Genomic DNA, 5,375 nt, shown 5'->3' on the forward strand with positions numbered 1-5,375 from the left:
TATAAGGTCACACATAACTTCGTTTCACTTGCGCAAGTAAGGTGACTTAACTTGACCACCACTAAGAAATTAGGGCGACTCAAAGTTGCTAACTCTAGTTCAAGGCAATAAAAGGCACGGCCTATGGGGTGGAACTCTAGGTTAAGCCGTGGAAGGAGAAGAACGACTTATCTATTGTACCGCTGGACTAGTTTAAGGTTGTCTTTTACAAGGAATAAGACACACCCGGAGTCAATAACAAAGATCTCCACTCTAGAAACCTCATCAACTATCGCATCAAGGATATAGATCGGGCAGCCATCTAGAAGAGGGAATCACCATCCGTGTTGTTCAAGCAATATTAGGAGTCCAACATCAATTATCGCATTGTAGAGACTCGAGCAAGACCCTAGGCCATCTCCAATAACAACCATACCAATTTGGGTATCCTTGCGAGGAGACAACCTTGCGAAACATTTTATGGGAATCAACACCCAACAAGCCAAAATCTCCTTTTGTCCGAAATCTAGCCTTAACTTGACACATAACCAAACTAAAACTTCTAGTGTTATACCTCGGAGCAATTAGGCAAGGATTTAACCCAAATGCTAGTTGTAGGATAACCCAAACCATCAAGAACCTTCAAGCCTGCCACCTAAGTACATGCACTAGCCTTGGGAAAGAAAATATTCACGAACCGATCAAAGAACCTTATCTTTCAACTTCGAGACAAAGGATCACGCGAACTAGATCTTCAAAGGTGTAGATCAAAATGAGTGGGGAGACTGTCACAGTGAGTTTCATCAACCACGCCGTTAGAGTGTCTTCAAGTGTCACCACATGTGTCTTAGGTGGTGCGGTGGGGCATTGTCTATCTTTTATATATTCTAATGGCATAATTGTAATTATGAGTATGATTCAAACACTTAAATGTATTATTTTGTCAAATCCCCAAATGCTTAACATATTCTTGAGGGGATGTAAGTAGTCAGGAGAGAACTAATTAAGATATAAATTAAGGTTAAGCCTGGCTCCTTGACATGTCAATTGTATACTTGTACTTAATCATCAAATTCATGTATATCTATATTGCCTTTACTACGTTGTTGCTTTATTTTACAAGCTTACTTAACATATTTGGGTGTCGCATGAGGCTTCAATGACTAGCCCTATAAGAAGCTGGTGATAGAAAAAAGACACAAACTTACCAATGCTCACGATCGAGTTCAACTTCAATCTATCCCTAGAAAAGATCAACACTATATGGTCAATGTTTATACCATTAATATAAGAATTCACATCTGCATCTCAAAACGGGCGTCCCACAAGTATTCCACAACACATTACGACCGTGTATTGGAAGCATATTTCCCAATGACAAGTATAAAAGATATTCCCAATACACAATCGTGATATATTATGAGGCACTTGTGGGGCGCAGATGTAAAGTCTTAAAGTGAGGGCACAGGAAGCTTTCTATGACCCACCAACCTACCCATTCTTCTTCCTTTGAGTTATGTGATAAACTTACCTAATGCCAACTCACTTACATACCCGTCCAAAATTTATTAGTTAAGTCAAGTAGGGAACGTCACTTCACCACATGAATCCACTAGTAGCACATTAATTCTACTAGTGGTTTGTATTTTTATGTGATGCAAAAAAATTGTTCATGATTATGATTTGTATTTTTATGTGATGCAAAATTTGCATTTATAATATGGTTTTCATCCATTAGTAGTGCAAATTTTGCATCTGAAAAGTTGATGCAAATTTTGCGTCACTTCCTCCTATTTTTAATTCTCTCCTATAGTGGGGATCCATCAATTTGCTTCCAATTTTGTTCCCCTTAAATAAAGGGTCATTTGGCAAGTCTTTTTGAAAATATCCTTTGGCAGCTTTGACAGTCTAAAGGCACATTGAACTTTTGCATAAAGATCTGAACAGCCTAAAGATAGTTTGGCTACTGCACGTTTTTTCATGTATTTTTTCATGTCTTTTCATGTAAGAATAAAGCGGGAAAGATGCAAAAAGCTTCATTTTGAAACTTTTCAAAATCAGCCAAAAATAGACTTCTTGCCTCTTTTAGAAACACCAACTTTGATGGTTAAATCTGTTACAAACCAAATGGAAAATGATCATGGCACGGTCTACCCAACTTATAAATAACCAAAAGCCATATGAAAAAAACGCACCAAACAAGGCCTAAATAACTTTCCGCGAGCTTCATTTCTCTTTTATATAAATTGAGGATCACATAATTTCACATTCTATTTTACTTTTTACAAACATATAAAACAAGGTCAAATCCGAGGCAAAAGTTAATCAGAATGTACGCTTATTCCATTTGCACTACTATGCACTTACAACAATGCAAATGAAATTGGCACCGCAGATAAATGGAACCCACAACCTGCTAGTTGGGTTGAACTGTTGAAGTAAATATCAATGGAGCGGTTAAGGGGCAAACTGGGAAAGCCGAAGTCGATGGATTGATCTGGCATGGTTTTTAATACCGACCCAGTGACTAAATCAGTCAGGGGTTAGATTATCTGGTCGAACGATCCAACTGTTCAAACCAAACACTTGGCCAATTTTGATAGAAAAATAAAAAACGTTCAAAATCGTTTGAATAATTAATCACCCGATTCAGCAATTTGCTGATAAAAATTAATGGTTTTAAGGGAAAATCCAGGCTTTAAGAAAAGCGGAACAGATCAAATAATCAATTCCTGGTTTTTTCCCGGTCCGACCGTCCGGTCCGGTCCGGTCCGATTTTGAAAACCATGTCATTTGGAATCACAAAGCACAATGACAAAGTGGTTTCGCTCCCCTTTTTTTTCTACCTATCAAAAAAATTATATAATCGATGACCAGTGTACACAGCAAAGTTCGTTAAAAACCGTAGGCTTTACATAGACGTTTTATAGTTTCTGGCTTCCTACCTTGATTGATCTTAAGAATTAAAGAAAGAAACGTGAATCTTCAATCGGGTCCCGATTCTACAACATACTTCCATACGAACGGTTCTGATCAGCTAATTGACCTCGCGAAATCATGAAATTACCACTAGCGACTCGATTGCGAGTTATTCAATCAACTATGCATTTTGACATTTCAAAACAATTTGCTATTTGACCACGTCAAAATCCGGGTGACAACTTTACTTTTATGGGGTCTTTGTGGATCTAGAAAGCCTTTGCATAGGTTTTCATGAATAAACATATACAAATAGCAATGGTGATGGTCATCAGCAGATTTATTAGAAGAGGGGAAGCAATCAACTAAACAACAACTCCCCACCTCTACGCACATATACTTCTCCTTTTTTCCGTTTGTCTTAACTTCGTTCTCGATTATACAGTGCCAAGAAAAATAAAGAAGGATCCAAGACACGAACTACTGAGCTAGTTTCAAATTAAGCAAGCGGCTCCTCCTAAGAACACCAGGATATGATGGACACTACAAAATCCTTCAAAGGCTACGGCAAGATAGACGAACTGGAAGAGCGTGAATTCCGCAGGGAGACTCGTAAGCGTCTGATCATCATTGCCGTCTCGGCTTTCATCCTTGTTATCATCATCGTCGCTTTTGTGGTCGGCTCAACGACACATAAGGATGAGAAGAACGATAGCGACAAGTCTATGTCTATCCCTTCGACGATTTCCGTGGAAGACTCCATCAAAACCGTCTGCAACGTCACTCTTTACCCCAAATCTTGCATATCCAGCATCTCTTCCCTTAAACTCGAACAGAAAACCACAGACCCGGAAGAGATCTTCAAGCTGTCTCTGCAAGCGGCCTTCAACGAGCTCTCTAATCTCTCTTCGCTGCCCCAGAAGCTAATCACCAAGGTAAACAACGATCCAGCTCTGGTGACGGCGCTGCAGGATTGCCAGATCCAATTCGAAGAAGCCGTCAATCAAATCAACTCGTCCATCTCCTCGATGCAGTTAGGGCAGAGGGAGAAATTGTTGACGGATTCGAAGATAACCAACCTCAGGACGTGGCTCAGCTCCGCCATCACATACGAACAAACCTGTTTGGACGGCTTGGAGGAGTTGAACTCCAGCAGCAGCAAGGCAGTGTTGGAAGAAATGAAGGCAGCGATGAGGATTTCGACGGAGTTGACGAGTAACAGCTTGGCCATCGTGTCTAAGATGCAGACCCTTCTAGACAAATTTAACATCCCGATTCACCGGAAGCTACTTGGTTTGGTTGCAGTTGCGGTGGTTGATTCCTAGTTCCCTCAGTGCATCCAAAAAAGAAAGGAAAAGAAGCGGTGAAGATCGGGGCTGGGCGCAGTGCGGAGAAAAAGCGAGTCTAGATTTGTGAATTGTAAATACATGGAGTGAAGGAGAACACGGAGAAGGGGGAAGTAGACAACTTTGATTAGTGTACGGTGACGGGAAGGAAGAGTGTGTCCGGCATCGGAGATTACGTAAGCCCATACGTAACGTAACAAACCACTTGTCTTTGACTTTTCTCTCTTTTGAGTTATTTCAGTGGAACAATGTCAGCTGGCAGATTTATCCCAATATATTTTGCTGATCTATTTAGCCGTGATGTTGCTTTGGTCTGTGGATACCCTTTTCGTGAATTTGCATTCTCTTTTGACCAAAAAGGGAATTGTATTCCTCCCTTTGTGTAGTTTGTTACAAAGAAATTGAAGTAAGAAAATAAATAGTATGAAGAAAACGGTAAGATCAATGCGACATGTGAGGACTGCTATATTTTTTGTAACACCCCTTCTTGGGGGTAGAAGCCACTTTGGAGAGGGAGTGGTTTTGTTTAAGAAACTTTCATTACTGGAAGCAAACCAAATAAACCAGCCTAAACAAACAAACAGAGGAACCAAGAAAGTTTTGGGGAGCAAGGAGTCTTTCTGTTTTGTAATTTATTTTTCTTTTGGATTAGGAATTCGTTTTTAGAAAGTTTTGGGGAGCAAGTAACTCCATCGATTGTATATAAATATCATAAGGTATCAATGGGAAAGTACATCTTTGGCTTATGAATTTTTTCATGGTATCAGAGCCAATCAAAACCAAGACGCTCGCGAACCTGGCTCTCTTTCTCTATTTTGGTAGTCTGGAACTAACCAAGGAGCTTTGTTCGGTTCCTTCCTCTCTGTCTCCCTTTTTCTATCGTCGATGACACGAGAGTGAAGAGAAGCTTTTCGTTGCCTACGGCGATTTTGGCTACTGTGAGGGTCTTTGATTCCTGTCGTCGGCGACCTTTAGCATGAGAGTGAAGAGCAGCTTCTTGATTTTGAACAAAAAGTTGGAATCGTTGGAACTGCTGAAACAATAGTCTCAGATCTCCTCTCACTAGAGCGGAGAAAGGAGATTGCAGGAAACAGGAAGTTGAAACCGTTGGAACTGTCAGAACTACAAAGG

General features: G+C 40.3%; 1 pseudogene across 1 annotated transcript; it reads left to right on the forward strand.

Annotated features, from left to right (window-relative positions):
- The first annotated feature begins 2,685 nt into the window (after nucleotides 1-2,685).
- LOC148842062 (pectinesterase 3 pseudogene) lies at nucleotides 2,686-4,545 on the forward strand (annotated as a pseudogene). Its single transcript, XR_016103834.1, has one exon. The product of XR_016103834.1 is annotated as a pectinesterase 3 pseudogene (transcript).
- The last annotated feature ends 830 nt before the right edge of the window (nucleotides 4,546-5,375 follow it).

Source organism: Nelumbo lutea, chromosome 8 (assembly GCF_056320005.1).
Source record: "Nelumbo lutea isolate HS-2025 chromosome 8, American lotus-T2T, whole genome shotgun sequence".
Taxonomy (NCBI): domain Eukaryota; kingdom Viridiplantae; phylum Streptophyta; class Magnoliopsida; order Proteales; family Nelumbonaceae; genus Nelumbo; species Nelumbo lutea.